Genomic DNA, 27,666 nt, shown 5'->3' with positions numbered 1-27,666 from the left:
ACATTTTCAAAGGATTTATGCATCTGAGTTCACATTTACAACACCCAAATAATGATTTAACAATTCCTTCTAGTTACAAAATGAGCTTCATAATTTTATGAGCAATGTTTTTTGAAATAAAATTAATTGGTGTCTTGCGCTTCCAAGGCCATTAGGAAATATTTGATATTTAGAATTATATTGTGTTCCAAAAAATCCTAACCAGAAGCATTTTGTATCCATCAAATTTATTATTAGAAAAGTTAGATGTATATTCTCTGCCTATCCAGACAATTTCCAATGCAACTTTAGATGGATGAATTCTTTTAAGGGTTTTAACTAAATTGAAACTTTCATTACGTCCATTGGACCATTTATAAATATAAAGAACAATCTCTAATTAAATAGCATTCAAAAAATTAAACACTTTGTCTTTCATTGGGTTTGTATCATTTTTTAAAATGTTGCTGATTATTTTCGTAAAGAAAAAGGCAAATGAGTTTTTAAAGATGAACAGTTTATGGAAGAACATGTCATTATGGCATCCGTTTATGGGGACAGAAATGTTTTCCAATAATATTTGTCCAGTTCTTTTATATTTAGAGGAGCATCTCACCAAATTCTTTATCTAAACAAGAATTCATCAGTGCAACTAGACCTGTGTGGCCAATGTAGCGTGAAAAATGGGTTTTGTATCCAACCCAATACTGGGCATTTTCTCTTGCCTATTGAACACAGCTGTTTCCTGTATGAAAACTCAGCAGGGATAGGAACTGTCCACAGCTGAAAGATATTCAAAAGATTAGTGGAAGAAAGGGTTGGGAAAGATCTGCCTCAAATATTATGGTCAGAATTATTTTACCCCAGACACTTTATAGGAAAAAATAAAGTAGATAATCTATCTCTTCTGTGATTTCACATGTTTGACTACCAGAATCTTGGACTCTGGCCTGGTTTTAAATCAAGCTTACTCATTGGATCCTTAAGGTACATTTTCAATTCATAAAGATCTTGGACAAATGACCTGCCTCTTGGCCTTCTGTAAATCCAGGAATGAAGTGATTACCTCACCATACTCTACCTTCTAAACTATTTTTGGAGTATTGCATTGAGGCGAGTGACCCATAGTAAACAGGACACTGACAATCTGAGAGTAACCCAAGAGGAGCAAACACTGTGATGACTAGAAGTGACTCTATGTTATCATATTGGATAAAATAAGGTGATAGTTTTCAGTAATTTATCTGTAGAGGAACTTGGATACAGATTTATTGTCTTAAAGATATTTCTGGTGAGATGCAATAAATGGAGCCAAATACTGAAGAGTGCACTTATCATTAGGAATTTTCGTTTCTTTCCATTTCTTTTCCAAAGTCAGTTTCTTGCATTTGCAATTTCTACCCATTCTTCTAAATTCTGTCCTCTGGGGCAAAGTAGGACAAATTCAATCCCTCCTACACATGAGGATGCTTGAAATACTTATTGCTATCATACCCTTCTTAAGAAAAAAATTATTTTAAAGAAACACCAGGGCATTTAGTTCTTGTGCATTGTGAAATGTTATGGTTTCATGGTTGTTGCCAAAGGTAACTGTAGGGTGAGCAAAACTTTGTAAGACCATCCCTATAGGAGCAGACCTAGTGTGACTGGGGTGCAGTCGATAACACTTCAGGATAATAGTTAAGAGGAAGACCATACAGTAAGGGAAACCAAGTCACCCAGTTATCTCTGAAGCCCAAAGGCAACTAAAGGAAAAAAGCTCATATCAGGGGATTGTATGAACAGACACATGATTTGAGATTGATTGGGTTCTATCAAACATCTTGTACATAGTTACTGTGCCTCAGGAGACATTTTAATTTATGAATATATCAGACACTTGATTGTGATGAGCACCATTATAATGGAACTCTGTTCTACTTGAGCTGCCATCAGGAAATTAATGCAACACATTTTTCTTCTAAAGATCTTGGCTAGTAAAATAAATGTGGGCACTTGAAATAAATAGCTAGACAATTAAGAGAAGAAATTTTGCGAGATATCCTAACCCAGGGCAAAGGCAAGAGAGAAATGAAAGAGAGAGCAAGCATGCTATAATGGAAAGAATGTCAAATTTGGAGTCGGAGCTTAAAAGCTCTGTGACCTTACATTAATCATTTAACTTCTCTGGACCGTAGTTTCTTCATCTGTAAAATAGGGAGGTTAAAGGAGATAATCCCTACCAGCCATTCTAGCTTGAAATTTATGATCATACAAAATCTTGGCCAAAGAAAAGTTGAAAAAATTACATTAACTTGCATTGGAATCAGTGAATCAACAAGACTGAAACATCTTCTATGCGCTAGGTAGACTTGTTCTAGGTGTTGAGAAGATGAAGGCAAGATTGAAACAGTCTCTGCCCTCAAGGACTTTATATTCTAATGAGGAGACATACATATATACATATATTGTATACAAACATGTGTGTATGTATACATATTATGGATATGCAAAAGATATACCTCTTTGATTCATTAATTGTTGTTCAGTCACAGTCTGACTCTTTCATGACCCATTTGGAGTTTTCTTTGCAAAGATACTAGAGCGGTTTGCCATTTCCTTCTCCATTTATTCATCATTACAAATCTAGAATTCATGCTTTGGTGGAGATTCAATAAATCACTGACATCAGTAAAAGAAAAAGCAATATGTGCTCATTATTGAATATCATGATTAATGATTCAAAATTAACTTGTGAATGAGATTTACTTCTCTGCAATATCTGGATGAGTTTGTGTTTAATGTTCAATTGCTTTTTCTCAGTGATTTTCATTATATTTTAATCATAATGGACATTTATAGAGAGCTTTAAAGTTGTTGAGGGTTTTTTTTGGTATTTGATATACACAATCTCATTGTTATTTCTTATTATTTTTTGAAATAAGTACCAAAGGTATCAGTATTCACATTTTAAAAATGAGGAAATCAAGGCTCAGAAAAGCTGAGGGAAGCATCATAAGTTGAAGGACACACCAAATAAGTGTCAAGATAAAGTCTCAAGCCCAAGATCCTTAGATGCCAAGACCAACATCCCTAACACTCTACAAGACTACCTTCTAATTCTATTGATTATTTTTTTTCCCAAAAAGGAAAAAAATGACATTAAATTTCTTACTAAAAATATTTTTGCTTAATTTTTCTTTGGATAATATTTTGTTTTCCCCAATTGCATATAAATGCAATTTTTACTCTTCTTTTTTTATTTTGTTTCAAAATTTTTCCCATCTCGCCTTCTTTTCCCTTCCCATTCCCTGTGATGGCAAGCAATTTAATATAGGTTTATTATGTGCAATCATACAAAACATATCTCCATGAGTCATGTTGAGAAAACATACACACACACACACACACACACACAAAAACTATCTTGAAAAAATAAAGTGAAAAATCATACACTTTGCTCTGTATTCAGACTCCATCACTTCTTTCTCTGGGGGTAGATAGTATTTTTCATCATGAGTCCTTCGGAATTGTCTTGAATCATTGTATTGTTGAGAATAGCTAAGTAACTGACAATTGTTCGTTGTGTAATGTTGCTATTACTGTGTATGATATTCTTTTGGTTATGCTCCATTCTATCTATCAGTTCATGTAAGTCTTTCCAGCTTATTCTGAAATCAATTTGCTCATCTTTTCTTGTGACACAATAATATTCTATCACAATTATGTACCACAATTTTTGAGCCATTCCCCAATGGAGGTCATCCTCTCAACTTCTAGTTCTTTGTCAACACACACACACACACACACACACACACACACACCTGCCATAGTTTTGTATAAATAGGTTCTTTTTCCTTTTTTTTTTTTTAAATTTCTTTGAGATACAGATCTAGTAGTAGTGTTGTTGGATCAAAGAGAATATACAGTTTATAGTTAGCATTATGAGATGTAAAATGGATAATTCTTATTGTATTAAATTTAAAAGATTTTGCACAAAAGATTTTTGCACAAAATGCAACCAAGATTAGAAAACAAGAAGAAAGCTGAAGGAGAAAAATTTACAGCAAGTGTCTTGTATAAAGATCTCATTTCTCAGATATACAAAGAATTGTCAAATTTAAAAGAATACAAGTCATTCCCCAACTGATAAATGGTTTAAAGATGTGAACAGACAGTTTTCAGATGAAGAAGTCAAAGAACACAAAACAGAGGCCAGTTATTAATGATAAAAGCAGAATGATTTTTAGGACAAATGTCCTGTGATTTAAAGCGCTATCCAGCCATGGAGAGATTAGATGTTTTGCCAGGGACACAAAGCAATTATCCTCCAAATAAAGAGACTTTGCAGTATTCTATTGGATTAAGATATGAATTTGATGTCAGGAAATCCTGGGTTCCCATTGTGGCTCTGAAAATTATCATCTATGGGTCACTGGACAAGTTATAAGAGCATAGACACTAGCTAGTGTGATTGTCTCATTATACACACAAAAAAACTAAGACCCAAAGAGCAATGTGACTTTACTAGAATGCAATCACAAGTCCTGTGACTCCCACTCAGGGACTGTTTTTTCCTAGAAGGCCATGCTTAATGTCTGCATAGCTGAGTGACCCTGGACAAATCACTTTGTCCTGTTTGCCTCAGTTTCCCCATCTGTAAAATGAGCTAAAGAAGGAAATGGCAAAAACACTCCAATATCTGCCAAGAAAATCACTAATGGGGTCATGAAGAGTCAGACACAACTTGAATGACTATTCAAATGAAAAGTCCCGATCCAAAATGTTTTCCAAATTTTCTTGCACACATTTTATTAATTCAGAGCACATAGACTCAAAAACTATGTCGCTATTTTATAGATTTGGGGGGGGTTATATTATTCTGCCTTACTTCAGTGAGCAGAAACTAGGAAATGCTAGGAAGGCAGAGTATGACTAAGCGTAATGAAAAATTTTTAACAGTCAGAGTGTATCAAAAGTGGAATGGGCAGCATTGGAGAGAATAGGTTCTCCCTCATTTGGGGTATTGGACTCAATGTTCACTTCTTAGGGATTTGTAGAGAAAATTTCTGTACAGGAAAAGGTTGGACTGTGTCTCTTTGAGCTCTCACAATCCATGATAGCTCAGATATTTGGAAATAAACTTCATTCCCTTCTCTTATCCAGACTCATACAGAGCATCCCTGAAGCAATTCACTTCAACTAATATCATTAAGCTCCTATTGGATGTTCTGATGGAAAAGAGACCTCTGGATAATATGGAACAAAAAGTCTTACAATTGAGAGTCTTTGGAGCTTATGATGATTTGAGCCAATAGTCAAACACCATGAGAGTCGGGTCATAATACCAGAAACCAAATGACAACTTGATGATACTTGTCAAATGATATGTACTTGAAGACAGTAAGAAGCACTTAGAACCAATAACAATGAAATCCCTGTGATCAAACAGAAGATTTCCATCACCAGAATTTCAAGCAATTACCTTGGAAATAAAGCAAATGAGTAACATCAGCAGCAAAAATTATTTGAAGATCCTTCAATTTAATCTTAGAAATGAGCGTGTGCCCACATTGGCTTGGCCTGGCAGATAACTAAATGCAGTATAAGTCTTGAGTAATGCTGTTAGAGAACAGAACTCCCATAATAGACTAATGAGTGGGAAATATGATCACACTATCTTCAAAGATTTGAAAGGTTGTCATGGTGAAGACAGATTAGATTTTTTCTGCTTGTCCCTGCAGGATAGAACTTGGAACAATGAGTGAAAATTGCAGAAAGGCAGATTTCAGTTCCACTTCAATTAAAAAAAAACTTGCTACCAATCAAAACTGTCCAAAGGTGAAATGGGCTATACTGGGTCTTGGTGAGTGGGAGATGAAAGGGAACTTCCTTTAAATATGAGCAGAAGATCCAAATTCAAATCCTGGCTTGCACATTTACTAGCTGTGTAATTTAACTTTTCCAGGTCTCCTTTGTCTCAACAATAAGATGAGAAGGTTGCATTTGAGAGCCTCAAAGTTTCTTCCCAGCTTTAGATCTATAGTGCCATGAAGTCACCAGGGAAAGGCTGTATTGCCAGAGGATGTGAATGTTGTAGAGAATATTCCCATCTGATGTTAGGTGGGGACAGCTGGCCTCTGTACCCCTTCCTATTCCTCTGAAATTCAAGGAAATAAATTAATAGCAAATACTGAGGATTATATCCATAATGCTAATGCATTCCAGGTACAGACTCTTTATTCAATGCATTTAAAATTTATAAGAAAAATGTGTTAGCTTTTAAAATCATTGTAATATCTAAGATAGCTGATAAATGAATTTGCCCAAACAGAATTTCAGAAATTCTAAGTTGAAAGGGATCCCAGCAGCCAACAAGCCCTACGCCATATCCCTAAAGGTATACTTAGTGTGGCTGTAAGGATGTTCACGTATCCTTGTCGTGCATTAAAAAGAGTTTTATAGGAGGAAGCATTATAAACTATGTGCTTACCCAGAATTCTACCACTTTCATGCTTGAAAAGGACCTGGGACTCTCTTACTTTAGTGAATGACAAATCCATCGGTTGCTGAGACTGAAGAGTCATCAGATGTCAAGGAATTCAACACTCACAGAAATATGAATTTCCTCAACACTGGCCTGAATAATTGCTCATTTTGATGAGGGAAGGGGGTCGTTCCTGAGAAGAAATAGCTGGCAAAGATCTTAGTCCCAGCCCAGGTCACTGACTTAAGGACACAAAATACAGGAAGGACTTTCCTGTCCTTGAGGCAAAGATTCTTAGGTCTTTCCCTCTCCAGTGAGAAAGTCCCATCCATGAAATGACATCCATGAATGTCATTTGTACATTCTAGTCCCATCCCAGGTCGGTGATTTGGGGGTTTCAGAGGAGGGAGACTTCTCTACCAAAAAAGGGGTGATGGTGAGGCTTCTGTACCCCATTGTCTGGAAAGATACAGCCGCCAGAAGGTGTGATCTTAGCTTTGGTTAAGAGCTTATGTTCTAAAGGCTGGTAACAGTGGTCCAACCTTGATCTGTTATTCTTTTAGGTCATTTAGTTGATCCTGAGAGGAAAGGGTAACTCCAAGAGAGATTACAAGAAGTATTACTTACTACTACCAGAAATCAGTGGTAGATGTGAGCAATGGTCAGAATAATACAAGTGAGTGATAAAATCTATAAAAGGAACAAGAGAAAGAGACAAGAGAAAATAAATACCTAAGGGGGTCCCCCTCAGGGATTAAATAATGTCTGTAGAACAAAAGAACTGATCTCTAGGATCAGCTGAGGGTATGAGATAACCCTTACTCAAGAGATTGGCAGGGATTTAAGTGGGGGTTTTATGGACTTGTTCTAAGGTGTTCTCTCAGATCATCTGGACAGAGATAAGGTATTCTCCTTTAATCTTTAAGTACAAATAAGATATCTGAGTAGTGATCAATCTTATCTGTAGGTGCAAGGCTAGGTGAAAGACTGCCTACTGTCCCCACTTCAGGTCATCTGAACAATGATGGATTTATGCCAAAGAACAGGTAAAGAAAGGTGGCTTCTCAGAATACAGTCAGGGAGACTTCAGGCAGGAGGGATTCAGCAAGTCAGCTAGCAAATTTCCATAGTAAATTAAAGCTAGATCACAAACCAGGGCCAAGTAACAAAATGGCATTTAAGAAACATCAAAGAATCACAGGGCAAAATAAATGTCAGTGATGGAACCTGAACCCAGTGCTGATTTCAAGTTCAGAATGCTATCGACAAGTTGTCTAATTTTGCAAGATAGCCTTCTTTCTTCTCTAATCTTTTACTAAAAAGCCAAGACTTGAGGAATTGGATGTAAGCCATTAGTTAAAGTTCTCCAAAGTTTGGGGTCTTATTCATTCTAGATCCATGGGACCTATGTTCAAGCCTCCCTTATGCGTCACCTTCCAAAGTATCCACTCGTTTCTATTTTGAGAAATCTTAAAATAAAAACCAATTTGATTTCTTATTTTCAGTTCTTGTCTATGCTCTCCTAAGCTCTCCCTTCTATCTTCTCAGTTTACACCATGAATCAGTCTAATGGGCATTTCTTTACCTTCAGGCTCGACATATCCTATTCTATTATCCTTATAAATGAAACATTGAGTTTCCTGTGGTCTATTTCTTCTCTTGAGCTATATCCATGAGTATCAATCTCAATCCTTTCATTCAGCTCATTTATTTTCTTCCAATATATTCATGATGTAAAACTTTGTTAGCTACTGATTGAAAATTCCTCCACAAGGCTTTCCTTTCAGCCCTCACGTTCTGCAGAGCAGGATTTGCATTTTATTAGGTATCATCAGGGAAACAAATGTGTTTGCTACTTGTTAGGTTATAGCGCCATTCTTAAAGCAAGGTGAAAGCATAACTGCATTCCGAGCATATATATCCCTTGTGTTGAATGGTACTGTATGCTACTTTTTAATGTGATATTGAGTTATTTCTTTGGAAATTAAACTTACCTTCCATAAAAAGGAAATTATGATAAAAAATGGAATATTTTGATGGAATTTTTGCTACGTGATGACAATAAGAGTGAAATTCTGGGCTGATCATACTAACGGAAGAATGAAGAATGCCTTACGACCACTTTGAAGTTTGTAATAAATATCTCTATGACCTTGATTATCCATCAGCCAAATCTAGCATGTTTCCCAAATGAGAGAGCCTAATGTTCCTATTTCTCACACGGGCATTTTCAAAGTGCTGAGATTTAAAGAGGCTCCCAGTCTAATGTTGTACATGGACAGAGGAGACAGCAATCGAGTGGAGTGGATCCACAAGTCTCCTTGCAAGGTTGTTATGACCCATCTATAGTGTGTCTAAACTGTTCCAATTAGAGAACCACATAGTAAGAGCTTACTAAGTGCTTGCTGACTCATTTGATTATTCTGTTGTGTCTCAAAGGCCATTAGTTCTATGTTGTTAAAATTCAGTTCAACAAGCATTTATTAAATGTCTATTATGTGCCAAGAACTATGCCAAGGATTAGGAATATAAATACAAAATGAAAAATCTTGTCCTTCAGGGAGTTTACATGTTATGTTGGCTAGGCAAGGCTAATCAAGGAGCATTTATTAAGTGCCTACTGTCTACTAGACTCTGGGAAGACCAAAAAACTGCTGTTACTCTCAAAGAGCTTATGTTTTGTACTCGGAATCAAGAGATTTGAGCTTTAGTCAGTCTCCCAAAATAAAGTTTGACTTTAGACAAGTTATTATACTCTTTTGGGTCTCCAGTTTTTATCTGTAAGATGCATTTTTAAAAGAAAAAAATTAGTAAGCTCCCAAATGCATAGAGCACTGAAATTGGAACAAGATTATTGTTCATGTCCTTTGTAACTCTTAAAATTTTGTGAATCTGAAACAGGGCACTAATTTGGGAGCAAGAAGAATATATTTTCCCCTCAACAAGGTTACCTCTGCTAGAAATTGAGTCTAAGTGTGTGGTAGCAGCCCTTCTGTGTGAACCTAGATCTGCCAGTGTAAAGGCTGAACTCAAAGAGTAACTAGATGTCCTTTTGGACACCTCTCTGGCTTCTCTCACCATTCGGTTCCAAGGCCACCATCTGGGACAGTCTGGTCCCTCCCCTCCATCCTCCCTCCTGGCCCTCAGATCCTAGAGCCTATTTTCATTCTTTAAACTTCTCTGCTGCAGTGTTGCACAGACATTTCTTTACATGCTATTTCCCTCATTATCAAGGAAGTTTCTGCTAAGTCAGCCCTGTGGGATATATTCTGTGGAATGGACTGGACTTTGTGCCTTCATCTTTCTCCTCATTCACAGACACATATTAGGTCTTTTTTATGTAATAGGAATCCCCAGGAACCATGAACACTTGGAAAATCCTACTGTGAAGATCTTGCAACATTCTTGGAGAATCCTATTTTACTATATTACTTAAAGGAAGTAAAAATATGTACATCATTAGTGGTAATAAAGGAAAAGTTCAAATAATCCAATATTCAATTCAGAGGCCTTCACTGAGACAGCAAGACCTAAATTCTAATCTTTCCTTAAACACTTATTAGTTATATGAGTCTGGGCATGTAGCTAACTCATAATCCGCAGTTTCCTTATCTGCAAGTAAAGGGAGTTTGACTACATTAGCAGTCCTCAAACTTTCTGGTCCTACAATCCTCTTACAGTCTTAAAACATACTGAAGACTTCCCCAAAGAGTTTTTTTTTATTTGAAATTATATCTATATTTATTGTATTAGAAGTTAACATCCATAGAAACATTTTTTGTGTATGTATGTGTATATATATATACATGTATGTATATATAGAAACAGATACAAATGTGTACATATATACATATATTGATAATAATACTATTAAAAATTAAAGCATCTTAGCATTAGGATGAAAATAGTCTTGACCTCTGACTTCCTGAGTTTCAGTGATTCCCCAGGGATCTCTGAGCTATAGTTTGAGAACCACTGCACCAAGTCAACATATCCATGATCCCTTCCAGCTCCAAACTTGTGGTTTATGATCCTGTACATTAGATTTAAGAACATGTATTAGAAAAAAAAAAATGTCCTTTTCTTTGGATTTTTCCTATTTAAGCATTCCTGATTTTTAGGATACTAATTGAAGCATGGTTCTATTATTATTATTATTATTATTATTACTTCAGATTTCAGGCATCATGGCATAGAGGATGGAAAGTGGCCCGTAGAATCAGGAAGATTCCTAGTTCAAGTCCAGCCTCTGACACATATTGGCTATGGAACCCTGGGTGAATCCCTTAAGCCCTCAGTGCTCCAGGAAGCCTCCTAAGACTAAAAATTACAAAAGAGCTTCAGATCTCTTTTGGAGTAATATAGCTTTCTTACAAAGCATCCATGAGATCAGTTAGTCTTAAAATAAAAAGGACATGGTTTCAAAAGTAATTTGAATAAAATGTCATACATTAAAAATCATGCACAAAGCATGGAAAAGTCATTAATTGAAAAAGGTGACTTGTGACTTTCACACGAAATAGAGTAGCACTCAATTAAAGCAAGAAGATCCCATAATTGATTGATTCCAGACAATTCTTGTTGAAAAATTACCCTCAGTATAAGTCTGCCATATAACGGTTTGTGGTAATGTCACTTTCCAGTATTTCAAATAAAACAGATACAGGCCCCCAGACTGTAAAATTTGCCCTTGAAAATGCTTCAAATTTCTTTATTCTAAAAATGCTATTGTTAAATGCAAGTAACTTGGCTATACTCATTCAAGTGACTGATGTATTTGCAGGGGGCATAAATACTGATTTAAACCATTTTTTCCAATATATGCCTTCAAATTGAAACCTTTATTTTTAAGCAAACATTTTTCTAAGATGCTAAATGAAGGCATCCATTATTTAATCTTATGTTCCTTAAGCAAATTTTCTATTTAAATATCGAATGGAGAAAAATAGAGAGAAGAATTAGGTACTACAAAATGTATTATCTTTATGTTGAGTGTGTGCTGATAGCCTGGCCTTCCATGGCTTTTTCTTCAGTCCCACTCTCTCCTCAAAGGACACTAAACTCTTGGTGATATCATGGCATTTATCTCATGGAACTGAGTTTTTTCAAATCTTGCATAATCCAAATTGCATCTTCCGGGAGTGTCCCCTTTTGGATGGGGACATATCCGTGCAGAAAGGAAATTCAGAATGTGGAGGTGGCTCCAAAAAAAAAGCAAATATAGATGGTGAGAAAAGAAAAAAAAAAAAAAAGTCAGAAAGCCAAAGGAAGCCATCTTGTCCATCCTGATTTTATCCAAAAAATTTGAATATGTATTAGGTACAATTAAATATGTAAATGAAAGGTGTTACACAGTAGATAGAGAATCTCAGTCCCAGGCTAAGATCTGAGTTTAAGTCCAACTTCATGTATATACTGAGAGGATGCCAAATATCAGTATGCCCAGGTAATTCTCTAAAACTATAAGGTCCAGAAGCATCATTATTTGGATCAATGGTTCTCACTTTTGTTTGGTGAACTCCTTTCAACAGCAACAATAACAACAACAAATATATTGTGAGCCTCCAGAGTAATTTAGTATACTACTTCTGATATTTTAGATTTATTTACCAAACAATTATAGTCATCATAATGATGACCATTGTCCCCAAAAGCTCATAATGATTTTGAAAACAAGCCTATAATGTTTTTAACATTCACAGAGGAAAAAAAGGCATTTGAAGCATAATTGGGCAATCATCTACCGCTTAAGGCACTATTAGGAAAATTTTAGCAGAAACACCATGCATCCTCCTCGTGAACCCTCTTGGGTTCTACAAACCACCAACTAGGAAACTCTCTTTTAAGTCAGTGAAGGCAGTTTCTAATTGAGATGATACAATAAAGCTAAAAAATATATAAAAAATTAAACATATATTTCCTATAACCCATAAGCCAACTGACAATTAAAATACATACAAATGACGTTGAAGATTTGGGGGAAGATTTTTTTCATGGTTTTGTTTTATGAATCATTCTAATGTACAAGAGAGTGTTGTGCCATATGAAAGAGAGAACGTTGAGTTCCAGCCTTACCTCTGACACCTACTGCTGTGCTACCCCAGGCAAAGCAATGTCTCAGTACCCACTCTAAGACTATCAGTGGTATAGCTCATCTCAAAATGTTTTGATAGTTTCCTCATCTAGAAGTTCCCTGAGCTAATGAAATGTCAGATTCAGTCCCTATAGAGATAGAGATGCATGAAAAATGTATCCCATCTTTAGGGAATAGTGAATTTTTTATATGCTATTATTTGTTTTACATTTCCCTTCTCTCCTTTGGGTGATTTCAAAAGCCTTCCTCAGAAAACTTTATATTAATCTATTTTGATGAAGTACTTAAACAAGTATTCTTACTTGTCTGTGCCATATACCATTTTTTTTTTGTTTTAGTTCTTTTTGATTTTGGGGGATTGGAATTTGGTATTTGTTTTGGGGGTTTTTTAAGTCACATCGGAAGTTCCATTTCTGGGACATTGAAATTGACTTTTCTCATCTTAGCATTGGAAGATCCTGAGGGTTCCCCCTGGCCCAGTCACCTGGGACTATTCAGTGGCCCGCCCAGCAGCAGAGGTGAAGGCAGCGGCTTTAAGAACACCAGCAATTACAGGATCAGGAGCATCCACATCCATAGACTTGGCAGAGGTGGTTCTCCCAAACTCTGCTCCGGAACCAAACCTTTTTGGAATGCTACATGCTGGTGGGGCCCGCCTTTTCTTTCCATGCTGAGGGTCATGCAAAATGTTTGGTTTTTAACTAAAGCTTTGCAATGACTTTCATGTTAAGAACAAGGAAATCTTGTGTGCTCTGAGGCAGCTTTTTGGTTTTCATCTCAATCTCTGATTGGGGAAACTCCTGGTGTGCCAATTTCTTTTTCTGGTACAGATTGACACTTGTCTGATTTTCAAAGCTGAAAGACCTGCCTAGGGCACTGAAGGGTAGATGACTTGCTCATAGTGTCATCAGGAGTGCCTAGGAGAGTCAAAACTTGAATCCAGATCTCTCCCCCACCAAGATCTCCCCAATTAACCTTTTATGTATCCTCTATCTCCATAAATGTCAGCATGTTGTTTCTCCCTTTGGACTGTGAGCTCCTCAATAGCAAGAGCTGGTTGGCCTTTTTTTTTTTTTTTTTTTTTTTTTTTTTTTTTTTTTTTTTTTTTTTTTTTTTTATTCATTATCTCACCAGAAGTTTCTATCAACCCCATAAGGCAGGTGCATTAAGTATTCAGATAAGTTGAGTGCTTCACTGACAGCTAGTTTGTCAGAGGCAGAAGGGGAATCCCATTCTTCCTGAACCCTGATCCTAGAACTATCCACTTTTCTGATACTCTCCAGAAATACATGGTGCAGAATTCAAACTTCTACGCAGTCAGCAGAGTCACAAAATGTGAATATTGGAAGGGAACTCCCTGGATACTTAACCTCCTTCACTGGTAAAAGCAATCCCCTCTATTCTTTCTATCCCAACCCTCAGACCTTCCCTATAGGTGAGAATCTGATTCGGAAGAGAAATTTCCCTTATTGGTTCCACTGCATTGTAAAGAATGAACTTGATTTGTTACAATTTCTACTCTTGGCAAAGGGAGAGTGCCATTGGATATCTGTACTACTAAAAGCCTAGTCATTGCTCTATTGTTCTTCATTTCATCTCATTATCAGTTTCCCAACTCCTTATTTATTTCCTTTCTAAGTGGCCTTTAGTAGACTCTACTCTATTGAATAGACTCAAATAAAAGTAGACACTTTCATTTCTCCATCCTTTGACCTTTATCCAAACAATAGTACATCATGCTATTCTATACCCCAGTTCTGAGATTCTCATATAAGCATATTTCCTTAATGCTTCCCTGGCCATTTTATTTATCCTATTTCCTTTTAATAAGGAATCCAAAACAGGATGCATCATTTCATGAATTATATACTACCCAAGTCATAGTGAAAATCTGTGATGAGATGAAATCTTCCTCCTGATTTCTAGTTCTTTTCAATTGTTGCCTAAACTTGGGGATAAAATTAAAACGTATATGATAGCAATATCTGATTTGGTTCATGTCTAATTTTCATCATATGTAATTTAATACATAACAGTGATTTTATAGCACTAAGACATGTTAATTACCAATGCTGGCTTCATTTGTATAGTGCAATGGTTTATATAGCATTTCAGTGTGCACATTGAATTGTTTTCCATAATGGCTTTATGCAAAATAAATAAAATCAGCATCAGGGGGTACATTTACATGGAACATTTAAACATGTAATTTAGTGCTGCTATTGTGCTTCTGTTTTAAAATTGTATTGTGCCTAAGAACTAAAATATAGGTAATCCTTTGGGTAATTTCAGTTGGAGCGTTATTTAACATTGTTAAAACATGGGTAATATAGAATTTAATGGTAGTCCTCCCTTGATTGTTCATCAGGGACTTGAGGGGCTATTGATTCTCAGAGGATAATCTAAAAGATTGTAAACTCAAAGGTGGTCTTATTTTTCAATTACAAACATTTGTCTTCTTTCCAACCCCATCCCATTTGAAAGCAAAAAAAACCAAAATTCTTCTTATAATGAATGTTTAACAAATCTCAGCATCATCCAAAAATTTATTCTGCATCTTAAATCCAAGGTAGAAAGAACATTTTGAATCCAAGCCAGTTAACAAACTGCCAAAATACAAGGCTGCCGCCTGACGACCAGCTCAAGTTTCAGGAAATGTTCTTTACTCCGTCTACGAAGAGCTGCCAACCAATCAGCCACTACCCAACAGCCACAGCTGCTCTTTCAAATGACAAACTAAGTCCTTGAAGAAATGGCATTCACATTGGTGGGAGGATAATGTACATGATAAAAGCACAGGATCTTGAAGAGTCAAAATAAGGGCATCCTTCAATAAGCACTTATTAAGCTTCTCCTATGAGCCAGCCACTTTGGTAGGTACTGAGAAATCAAGCTTACAGTTCTGGAGGGTGGCAGGACACCAGAATCCATCCAGATCAAGATCTCTATTTTATAGAGAAGGAAAATGGATTCCAGAAAGGCTAGGACTTGAGTAAGTGTGTATCCCAAGCAGCATTTGAATCCAGATCTTCCAACTCCATAGCCAGGGTTTTTCCCAGTACCTTCCTTAATTCAGTGACAAAATAAAAACTGCTCTCAAGGAGTTTGTATTCAATGAGAATTTTGGTATTTGTCATTTGACAATTTATGTGAAAGGCTAGCAAAACATTAAAGGCTACATTAATGTCTAGTGTTATTATCAGTATAATAGAATAAGTTTTTGGTCAGAAAGTTAAGCAAACCACAGATCTATTTCCTCATCTGTAAAATGGGGTAAGGATAACACCTTCCTCCTAGGTTTGTTGTGAGAATCAAATGAGATCATAATTGTAAATTTTTGGTGTGATACTTGGAACGTAGTAGGTGCTATATAAATGTGCACTATCATTGTTATTAATAACAAACTTTATTTTATATAAGCAGAAAAATTATTGTAGTCTAATGCAAATGGTCTCCCTAGATTATGAGCCCCAAAACATTGTAGTTAGTAAATGTTTTGTCGTTGATATAGTTAATAAATATGTAGCTAATAAAATATTGTTCTGAGATTCTTTTCTACACTGACAGGAAACAACAGAACTGGGATTTACTTAAAGAGATTCTAGAATTCTAATTTGTTTTATTTATTATCTAGGAAATCAGGAATTGGACCATTCCTCAAATGATTCTGAAACCCTAAATTAATGTATTTTTACTACATAAAAAAGAAAGAATAGATATAACTTATTTATACAACTTTGCAGAATATGAAGTATATAGGTAGAATGTGGCTCAAAATTATATTATTCATGATTTCAGTAGACCTTTCCCAATATATCTCATTATTATTACTCTTACAATCCCCGAAATTATTTGTGTATATGTAGGTGTATATGTACACATTTTGTTTATGATATATACATATATTACCTAATATATGTATATATATTACAATTGTATAAATGTATATATGTATTGTTGCATTTACATCTTGTTTACATGTGTTTTCATAGTATAACAAAGGGTCTTTGAGGGCAGGATGGATTTCTTTTTTGTCTGTATGTCTTCATTGTTTGGCATATAATAAGTTATCAATAAATGTGTATTGTATTGAATTGAATTGCACCGAATTTTTTGTGTGAATATCTATATAGAATTGCTCTTAAAAAATCAAAAATATAGTTATTTTTATATGTTCAATAAATCTACTGTTCTTTTATCCATGGCTCCTACCTACCACTTTATTTTATGGCTTGTCATCTCTCAAAGCTAAAATGCATGTTTGAAAATTCTGTCATAAGTGATGTAGTAGTAATATTTTCAGCTTATATATTTTAATTGTATGATTTTCTCTGGTCCTTGCAACAAGCTTGGAGATCAGGGAGGGTATGAATTGCTAATCCTATTTTAAATATTTAGAAACTGAAGTTCAGAACTATTCAGTGCCCTGGCCAAAGTCATATAAATTATTAAATGATAAGTTTGCAACTCATACCCAGGATTTCCAAGTCCATATCCCTTCCAATCTACCATATCTACATCTTGTTAGACTATCTATGTCAAGTGATGAGCAAACTTTAAAAATACTTAGTATCTATTATTAGCATTATTGTAAAAAAAAAAAAAAACCTTAATTTTTCACTTTCTGAAAATGTTGCTCTTTTTAAGAACTTAAAATTTATAGAAAAGCTAGCCTGTGACCTTTGGAGATTTTAACTACAAGTTCAGTATGGGTTAAAAAGTGTAAAAAGTCAAAAAAGAAAAGGTAATTGAACTCTCAGGATTCGTCGAGAGAGGCACAGTTTCCAAGAATAAGGAAGGGATGATCCTGTTGTATTCTAGATTGTGTCCTGTATTGTTCTCTGGTTTGGTTTTCTTGGAGTCTCTGGGGCAGCCTTCTTTTCAGTTCAGTAATCACCACAAGAATATCCAGTGTTAAAGTCCAAATCCTTTATTATCTTTTTCAAAGTCTTGTCTCCTTTCCTGGGGCCTAGTTAGGTTTCTTAGAAACCTTCTGGAATCTTGGTTCCAGTGGAGAAATTCAGGAGGCCAGGCCAGCCACCAGGAGCCTAACCAACGATGGAATTGAATAGTCCAAGGGCTTGTGCTTCAGTCTACAGTCTGCTTGTCTTCTCTGGCCTTCTGAATCTTAATGAATCTAGCTGAGGCTCCCAGCTTATATGCTCTACACTAAGTATAAACCAATCATTATATCACTAGGAAACCATTATTTGTTGTAAGATTAAATCAATTATACTGAACTTAGAGAACTATTAAGCACCATGCTAAACTAGATAACCATTGTCTCATATTCCATTTAGTACCTTATAAGAATGCTTGTTTCAGAGTTCTGGCCCATAATGGTGTCCAGTACTTGGGGTGATATTTCAGGAAGGACATTGATGAATTAAAAAATTTCTGGAGAAGGACAACTAGGAAGATGAAGGAGCCTCAAATCCATGCTGGAGGATGATCAATGGAAGGAACTGGACTGCAAAAAATAAGACTTGAGAAGGGTGTGATGGCCTTCAAGTATTGCAAAGGTCACCATAGAGAAGAAATTATAAATGTTCTTCTTGACCCTAGAAGGGAGGTTCTTATCCCGGGTTGTGTGAATTTTTCAAATATAATAATCATATTTGATTATAATTGGTTTCCTTTGTAATCTTGTGTATTTTATTTTATGAATTAAAATAATATTCTGAGAAGGGATCCATAAGCTTCACCAGAATGCCAGAGGGAGGTCTATGACAAAAAAGAAAGAAAAGGAGAGAATGAGGGAAGAAAGGAAAAAAAGGAGAGGGGGAGGGAAGGAGGAAGGAAAAAAGAAGTTAAAAACTCTTGTCCTAAAAGATAGAACTAGAAATAATAAAAGTAAGTCACAAAAAGCTATTTAAGACCTGATTCGAGGCAGACTTAGTTACAATTAGAGCTGATCCAAAGGGAACTTAGCTGACCCAGAAAGTAGAGGATCTTTCCTCACTGGAGGCACTCACATAAGACTGTTAGTTGGAAAGGAAATTCCTGCTCAGCTGCTAATTGGACTCAATGGTCACTGAGATCCCTTCCAACTTCACATTTCTAGGATATTATGACAATGCAACAAGAAGAATTCATTTTTGTGCAAAGTGTGCCTGTGTATCATCTGCTAATTAAATCTTCCTTTCTCCTCCAAATCCTCCCAATTTGCTTACTGGCTAAAATACACTTTGAAGATTATTTAGAAGCACCAAGATAAAGGCAGCTTAAATTAAAAACATACTTTTGGTACATCACCAAACCATTCCAAGTGAAAAAATCTGATTTTCCCCCATAAATCTTGAAAGTGTTACCTTTAATGTTAGTATTTAAAAAATCAGCATCATGCCCTCATAGAAATTATGTTTCAAAGGGACCCCAAAGAACATTAAATCCAACTCCTTCATTTCACAGTTGAGGAAACAAAGACCCAGAAAGAAGTGACTTGCTCAAGCTTATACAGGTAGCCAAAATGGCTTATAGCCATACCTCAAGCCCTGGAGACAAATTGCCATTAGCATATGCCTTGACCCAGGGACCATTTTCTCCCTTGGAAGGGATCTACTTTATGAACATTTGCTTAATATGTGTACACATTTTCCTAAGGTATCAGTGATCACAGAGATACGTCTTTAAGTCGTAGCAGTGTCTAGTTTAATAAATACTTGCTATTAACATTTCTCAAGCACCTCTTTCAAGGACGCAAAGCCTTTTCTGATTCCCACAGCTTCCTGTGGCCTCCTTCCTTAACCACCTTGTATTTATTCTATAAATACTAAGATTGTCTCCTCGGTGAATTTAAGTTCCTAATGAGTGAGGATATTGTATCTTCAGCACCTTAGACAGCTTTTGTTCGATGAAGATGCTTCCCTGTTCCAATGGTGCATATGGTCTAGTACAATGCATATTATAGAAATACAAATAGTAATTTAAGAAAGTAGCATGTGGGTGGACAGTGGATAGAAATCTGGACCTGAGATCAGAAAAACTTGAATTCAAATCCCACTTCAGACACATCTTAGCCGAGTTACTCTGGACAATGTATTTGCAAAATTTTCTTCATCTGTAAAATGGGGGTATTAACAGTACCTACCTTGTCATGCTATGTTGTTGTAAGGATCAAATGAGAAAACAATTGTAAAGTACTTAGAACAGTGCCTGGCACTTAATAGAAACTATGTAAATATTCCCTAGCAACAGTAGTAGTTGTTACAGTGGTGGTAGTGGTAGGAGGAGGATGAAGATGAGAAAGAGGAGGAGGAGTAATATTAACATTTATTTAACACTTTAATGTCCACAAAATGATCTCCATACATGGCCTTATTTGCACTCCAACACAACACATCGGAGTAGAAACTTTTGGTATCATTAGGACTTCATCTTCCTCCTCCCATTTTATAAAAGAAAAAAAATGAAGATTGAAGAGATTGCCAAAAAAAAAAAAAAAAGCCTAAGGTGAGATTTGAACACAGGGCTTGAAAAGTCTGAGACAGTCCTAAATCCTATCTTTTAGGATGTAGACTACAAATGAGACCTAAGGAAAACTGAAGGTGAAACAAAAGGAATTTTAAAGGGAGAAAGCATGAACTCCCTGAGGATCAAGGAATACTTTATCTTTTGCAACTCGGATTGAATTTTAGAAAAACAGGATTCAACTTCTTAATGACAAGAGCAAGTTTGGCAGCGAAAGCAGCTATTTAAAAAAAACTTGCAAATTATCTAAAAATACTATATCTAGAAAAAAAGATTGTATGAGAAACAGTTTAATTTGTTAGTACCAAATTCAATGCCTCCAATCATTATCTCTATTGTGAATATTGAATCCAATACCAGCCTGTAATAGCGCAATCACAATTTCAAGAATAAGCATTTCCAAATAGATTCACAATTTTCATTCTCTGTAATCTTTTATTATGAGATGACATTTTATATACATGATACATATAAACATGCATATGCATGTTCATATATAGATGAGTATGTATATATAGTGTCCCAAAAGTCTTAGAGAAGTTTTAAGTCATTAAAAATCTTGTATTTGAAAGGAATTTGGGTTGAGGTCATCTCAGCCTGTGATTTCATAAGCAAACAGGCAGTCGATGCAGAAACTCCCTTCACAGATACAGATCAACAATTTATTGATCACTTGGACTCTTAAGAGATGCCCAGCAATCAGAGAACTGAGATAATTTGCTCAAGGTCATAGCCAGCATGTGTCAAAGGACTTGAATCCAAGTTTTCACAACTAAAGTTGGTTTTCCATCCACTGTAGTGTGATGACTCTCAAATGTGTATATCAAAGAATGGCCCACCATCTGTGAGGAGAAAATAAGTGCTTTCTGAAAGGTCATGAAATCTCTGACCATTAGGCCCTCTAAAGGCACTGAATAAGCTCTCAATTGGAGACTGGCTTTGATTCTCATTGAAATATTGATATCCCATTATCTTGCTTTAATGTGGTTTCCAAGAAAAGCATCACTGAGAATAGTACCTGGCTGTAAATTCACTGGTTCAGAATCCTGATGGGAAAAGGTTGGATCTATTTGTTGGAAAGGAGGAAGAAATTCTCCCTCACAATTCAGTTCTAATTCCTCCAAGAAGGGAAATGGGATAGAAGGACAAGAGATGAGGAAAATATTTTCTCTGCTAACACTTCACTGCTACTTCCTTAGAATGCTGTACCATGACACCGAATGACTTGTGTGAGGAAGGTGTGAAAATATGAATCATTCTCTTGTTGCTAAAACACACTGAACCTGTCTACCTTCAGTCCATGCTGCTGTTTTAAAGACAAGACAAAACAAACATGTTTTGGGGGGTGTTATCACAAAGCACAAATGTGAGAAAGCACTGAGCTACTTCCAAACTAGAGAAAACTCTCTATGAAAATCTGCCCAGTGCTTCAGACAGGAATGCTGTAAGTCATCCTTTGGAGCGAAAGATAAGGTAATTTTGTCACATGTGGAGTCCCTGGAAGGTAGCATTTCTCCCTCCTTTGATGTCCATTTTAACTCTGCATTTCAGATAGAAATGGAGATAGAAAAAGCATCGAACTACAACAACTTCTACCAATTGTTTTAGCCAAGATAAAAAGTGTTATGTTTAAGAGAGTATTGCTTAAAGAGGCCTTTAGTCTTCAAAAGACATCTTTAAAAAATAAAACAGTAAAAGGTGAGTGTTTACCTTGAGTTCATTTAATAAGATTTAAATCAGTCTTTAGGAAATGTGGCTTTCTGGTTCGTTGACAATTAGTTTTATTCCTATCCTGTTCTGCTAAATATAATAGCACTTCATTTACCCAACACCTCCAGGGAAGGAGATGTTCTTCACAACTGAACCCTTCTAGACTACTTGAAATGCTAAGACTTAAAAAAAAGGTGAGGAAATAGATTTAAAACCCTAAGAATATGCAAAGATGTGCTAGAGCAAGACAGCCTCTTTGTTACAAGTAAACAGACAGTCTCTGTTTCAAAGGAATTGCTCTAGGCAGGCTGAGTAATTTTACTCTGAACAGACCAAGAAGAATCAACCTTTCCTAGAGTGGGAAGTAACACATGTTCCTTTTCTTAATATTCACTCAGGTGATAAAGAAGTTTGGATATTTCATTTAAGTTCAAGATCAAGTCCTGAATATTTAATTGGCCAATTGTCTAATGTGCACCAAAGTGGGGGTAGTGATGTATTTGAATTTCTTGACCTTTCAAACCTATGTTGGATTCAACATTGAATTTCAAAGCTAGCCACCTTCCTCCTTCTCCAAAGTTTACATCAAATAGCGCAATCCCTTCCCAATATATAGGAAGGGATGAAGCTGGGGAGATAGTTGTTCTGGAAGTCCATGATTGGATGCTGATTTCCAAAATGAATATAGCTATGTACAAAAAACAAAACCAATCCCTAGATAAATGCATGGGGACAATTCTCTCTTGAATTATTATCCTGTCTGATCCCTTTAATTTTGTATGAATAAGATTTGATATGATGAATAAAGAAATAAATTCCAACCATCCAAGCTATCTAAAAGTTGAACAAGTGGCTTCTGGAGATGGTGGGCTCCTGGATCTTGGAGATCTCTAAGAACAAATTAGGTGATCATTTGCAATAGACTGGAATGGGAATACAGACTGGATATGTAAGGAACTTCCAGATAAGAAAATACTTCTATCAGTGCAGATTAAGACATCCTCTACAACTTAAAGTTTTTTATGAAGCCCTAAAGTGAAAGTGACTCAGCCAAAGTTATATTATTGGTAAAGAAAGACCAAAGATTGATCAATCAGCAAATGTTTATTAAGCACCACTGTGTGCCAGATCCAATGCTACAAAAAGAGGCATAGACCTCACAGAACTCACAAGCTAACGGGAAGACAGCATGGAAAGAAATGTATATGAGAAGTCTAAATACAAGATATATAGAACACAACTAACAAAGGAATTGCACTAGAATTAAGAGGGGTTACAGAAAGTGTCCGATAAAAGCTGGGACTTGAGTTTGGACTTAAAAGGAACCCTGGAGGTTAGTAGTTGGAGCAGAGGAGGGAGCGCATTCAGTATGGGAGAGGGGTGGCTGGGGAAAGTATCATGAGATGGAGGAGCTTGTTTCTAGAAGGGGCAGAAGTTGAGAATTGGAGGGTACATGCTAGAAAGTACAGGGTGAGAGATTGCAAAGGTAGAAAGGCAGTTTACAAAGGACTTTGGATGCTAAATACAGCATTTTGTAATTGATCCTGGAGGTGATGGGGAGCCACTGGAATTTATTGAGTAAGAGACATAATCAGTCCTGATCAGAGAACTGTGCTTTAAGAAAATCCCTTTGATGACTGAAAGAAGGATGGACTGGATAGAGCAAGGAAAGACTAGAGGCAGTTAGACCCATTAGAAACTATTTCCATAGTATGAACATGAGATGATGGGGGCCTGTGCCCAGGTGGGGAACAGTAGCAGAGGAGAGAGATGAGACATCTATGCAGATCTCCCTATTTCCAAGGCCAGCTCTCTATCCATTACTCTGCTTCTCATGTATTTTTGTACAAGATGACTTCTGAGGGCCTTTCTAAATCCAAAATTCCATGATTCTTAAAAATGAGTCTTTATTTTAAAAACCAAAGAAATCGAAGTCCTCTATAGTTATTTCTATGCAGATGATTCTCTAACAAAACAGTTCCAAGAACTATTTTAACAAAGCAAAGCCATCAATATTAATAATTGAATAATCAGTTATAATGAATAATCAGCATCAATAAAATCAATTATAATCAATGATTAATCAAAGACATAAGTATCTTCTGTCTTGATGACACGCACATGGGAAAAAATGGCCCATCCAGCTGTTTATAGATTATGTCACCATAATGAGCTCTTGAAAGCATCCTTGAAAGTTTTCCAGCATAGGTTGAATAACCTTTGGCAAGGGTACTGTCTTGTGGCAAAGATCTCTATAGTGTGAGAGACTGAACCACAGCAGTGTGCAAATCCCTTGGGGAAAGTTCGGATTCTAATGGGGTTTCATTGTGTGAGAGCCAGAGCCATGCAGGAATGCTTCTAGTGTAGGTTATCTCAACAGCTGACCTTGATCAGCTAACATCAGATAGAGCTGGTTTCCCTACCTTTTATACGTTCTCTGGCACTTAATGTTTAAGTTAATACCAAGAAGATAGATTCCTTTTTCTTTTTTGTTGTTATATTTTAAATTTTTGAGTTTTTATGGATATTACTCAAGGAAGTGTGTAAAAAATGTAGCTTTTGTAATGAGTGACTTGAGTGATTGTTAGAGCTATTGAAACAGCTGTTGGGATAGGGGAATCCAGCATTTCAAGGAACTTTCAAGTCCATGATAAAACCAGTATAAAAATATAAGTATACTTATATATACACATATTTAAGTATAAAAATATAAAAGAAACTGAGATTGAAAATGAAAATTCTTGAAATTACAGTGCATCAAAGCTAGATCCACTCTACTAAATGCCAGGTCCTAGCTCTTGGTTCAGACACAGGGATTTCTTTCCCTTGGTCACATCCAACTATCTAACTAGAGCTTAGATTGCTAAAATTCATTAAACTATTTAAAATCCCCAGAGCCCCGGAGAGATTTGTTAAACTAATCCAGTTCTTTATTGACCAAAGAGGATCATAACTCACAAAAGGATAACAGAACAAAGATGCATCTTGCTTACACATTGTGACTTGATAGGATGTGACTCCATTCTGTGATTCTTTCAGCTGAGCTGAGACAAGAGCTCATAACCCCTCTTCCTGATTTATGATAGATGTTATTTTCTTTTGTCATTGGGTCTCAAGTGTCTTACAGTTCCTGGAATATAATATGTTCTTAATAAATGCTTGTTTCCTTGAATCACAGAACCTCAAGACCTAGGAGAGACCTCAAAGGTTCATTTAATCCAACCTCCATGTCAACAAGAATGTGGCTTCTACAGGAGTTCTTGAATTTTGGTCTGTGGACTTGTATGTGCTTGATATTTAAAGCTAGTCAGCCAATACTTAATAAGTATTATTAATAATCCAATACTTATTAAGCACCTACTAGATGGCAGACTGCACTAAATGCTATAAATATATTTTGATAAGCATATTTTATATAATTCATTTTCTTTATAATCCTCTGAAATATTTTTGTATTCTCAAATATGATTCTTAGAACAGCTCTATGGATCCAGAATGGGGTCCCTGACCCTAAAATGGTTAAACATTCTTGCCTTATAACTTCCTCGACAAATAGCCATACAGCCTCCATCTAAAAAACTCAAGTGAAGGCGAATTAATTACTTTCCAAGGCAATAGTTCTGCTTGAAACAACTATGGTTGGTGGAAAGGATTTTCTTCTCAAGGGCTGGAATCTGCCTCTCAGCATCTTCTACTCATTGTTCCTAGTCTGCCTTCTGGGGCAAAATAGTCTTAGGATAGACCTTGTATTCACTGAAGATAACCACCATGTTTCCATTCATTCATTTAGATCCCGCACGAAGTTCCCCAAAAGCATTAGGTAGGATTTCCACTGTATCCCTTTAACAATTTTACGAACACATTTTAGGTATGTGTGGATTTCTGAGCTTAAATCTAGTATCCCTCAAATGAGTTATGCCGATGCTGTTATTTATTTGATTTGCCTCCAAGGAACTTGACTAAAAATCTGGTAATGAAAGTCTTCTCCATGATAATATACATATAATTGTGATAAATGACATGGGCTTTTAACTGTCTCCAGGCACAGAGTAACAAGTTGTCATTTGGCTATTGTGTTTATGACTGAAACATACAATTATCATATTGAAGGTTGAGAATGTCTTCAGCTATAGCTTGCAATTTTTTCTCCTTTTTTTTGTAAATAATATTTTATTTTTCCAGTTGAATATATAGTTCATAACATTTATTTTTGAAAGATTTTGAGTTCCAAATTTTCCTCCTTCCTTTCCCTCCTCCCTTCCCAAGACAGAATGAAATCTGATATAGCTTGTATATGCAAAAATAATGGAAACACATTTCTATCTAAGTCACGTTGTAGGGGAAAAAACAGAAAAGAAAAAAAAGGGAAAAGCCATAAAGAATAAAAAAAAAAGTGAAAATAGTATGCTTTAGTCTGCATTCAGACTCCGTAGTTCTTTTTCTGGATATGGATGGCATTTTCCATCATGAGTCTTAAAATTGTGTTGGATAATTACATTGCTGAGAACAGCCAAGTCAATCATTGTTGATCATCACACAATGATGTTGTCATTATGTGTAATGTTCTGCCTACTTCACTCAACATCAGTTCATGTAGGTTTTCTAGGTGTTTCTGAAATTCTTCTGCTCAGTTTATCTTATAACACAATAGTATTCCATTACATTCATATACCACAACTTGTTCAGCCATTCCCCAGTGGATGGCCATTCTCTCAATTTCTAATTCTTTGCCACCACAAAAAAGAGTTACTATAAATATTTTTGTACATGTGTGTCCTTTTTCCTTTTTTATGTCCTCTTTGGGATATAAACCTAGTAGTGGTATATAGCTGGATCAAATAGTATGCGTAATTTGATTACCCATTGGGCATAGTTCCAAATTACTCTCCAGAATGGCTGGGAGAGTATGTTACTTCACCAAGCAACTTCACCAACAATGCATTGATATTCCAATTTTCCCACATCTTCTCCAACATTTATTGTTTTCTTTTCCTGCCTTCTTAGCCAATTTAATAGGTATAAGGTGGTACTTCAGTATTGTTTTATTCGGCATTTCTCTAATCAATGGTGATTTAGTAACTATAGATAGGTTTAATTTCTTCATCTGAAAACTGCCTTCCATATAATTTGACCATTTATCAACTAGGAAATGACTTGTGTCCTTATAAATTTGATAGAATTTTCTCTAGAGTTTTGAAATAAAGTCTTTAACAGAGAAACACTGGCTGCAAAAATTATTTCCTATCTTTTTGCTTTCCTTGTAATGTTGGCTGCATTAACTTTGTACAAAAATTGTTTAATTTGATGTAATCAGAATTATCCATTTTGTATTTCATAATGTTCTCTATCTCTCATTTTGTCATAAATTCTACCCTTCTCCATAGATCTGATAGGTAAAGTATTCCTTGCTCTCCCAATTTGCTTTTAGTATCACTCTTTGTGTCTAAATCATAAACCTATTTCAATCTTATCTTGATATAGGGTAGGAAATTATGGTCTATGGTTAGTTTCTGCCAAACTATTTTTTAGTTTTCCCAGAAAGCTTTGCCAAATAATAAATTCTTATTCCAGATGCTAGAGTCTTTGGATTTGTTAAACAACAGATGTATGTAGTAATTGACTATTTGTGTCTCATGTACCCAACCACTCATGCATCACTCTATTTCTTAGCCAGTACCAAATGGTTTTGATGACTGCCATTTTATAATACAGTTTAAGCCTGGTACAGCTAGCTCACCATCCTTTGCATTGTTTTTCATTAATCCCCTTGAAATTCTTGATCTTTTGCTCTTGCAAGTGAATTTTGGTATTATCTTTTCTAACAACTTACATTTTCAAATCAGTTGATTATTATGCTCCAATTGTTTGGGTTGTTGTAAGTTTCTTGAAGTCAAAGTCTGAATCATTTCCAATTTGGTCTCCTCACAGTGTCATGTACAACGTAGGA

At 35.7% G+C, this 27,666-nt stretch overlaps 1 protein-coding gene across 7 annotated transcripts in view; it reads left to right on the top strand.

Moving 5' to 3' along the window:
* LRRC7 (leucine rich repeat containing 7) overlaps positions 1-27,666 on the top strand; it is a 530,144-nt gene that overhangs the window by 305,349 nt on the left and 197,129 nt on the right. The window lies entirely within an intron of this gene.

Source organism: Sarcophilus harrisii, chromosome 4, assembly GCF_902635505.1.
Source record: "Sarcophilus harrisii chromosome 4, mSarHar1.11, whole genome shotgun sequence".
Taxonomy (NCBI): Eukaryota; Metazoa; Chordata; class Mammalia; order Dasyuromorphia; family Dasyuridae; genus Sarcophilus; species Sarcophilus harrisii.
The sequence above is the reverse complement of the archived record's forward strand: the minus strand, read 5'-3'. Positions and strand labels throughout refer to the sequence as shown.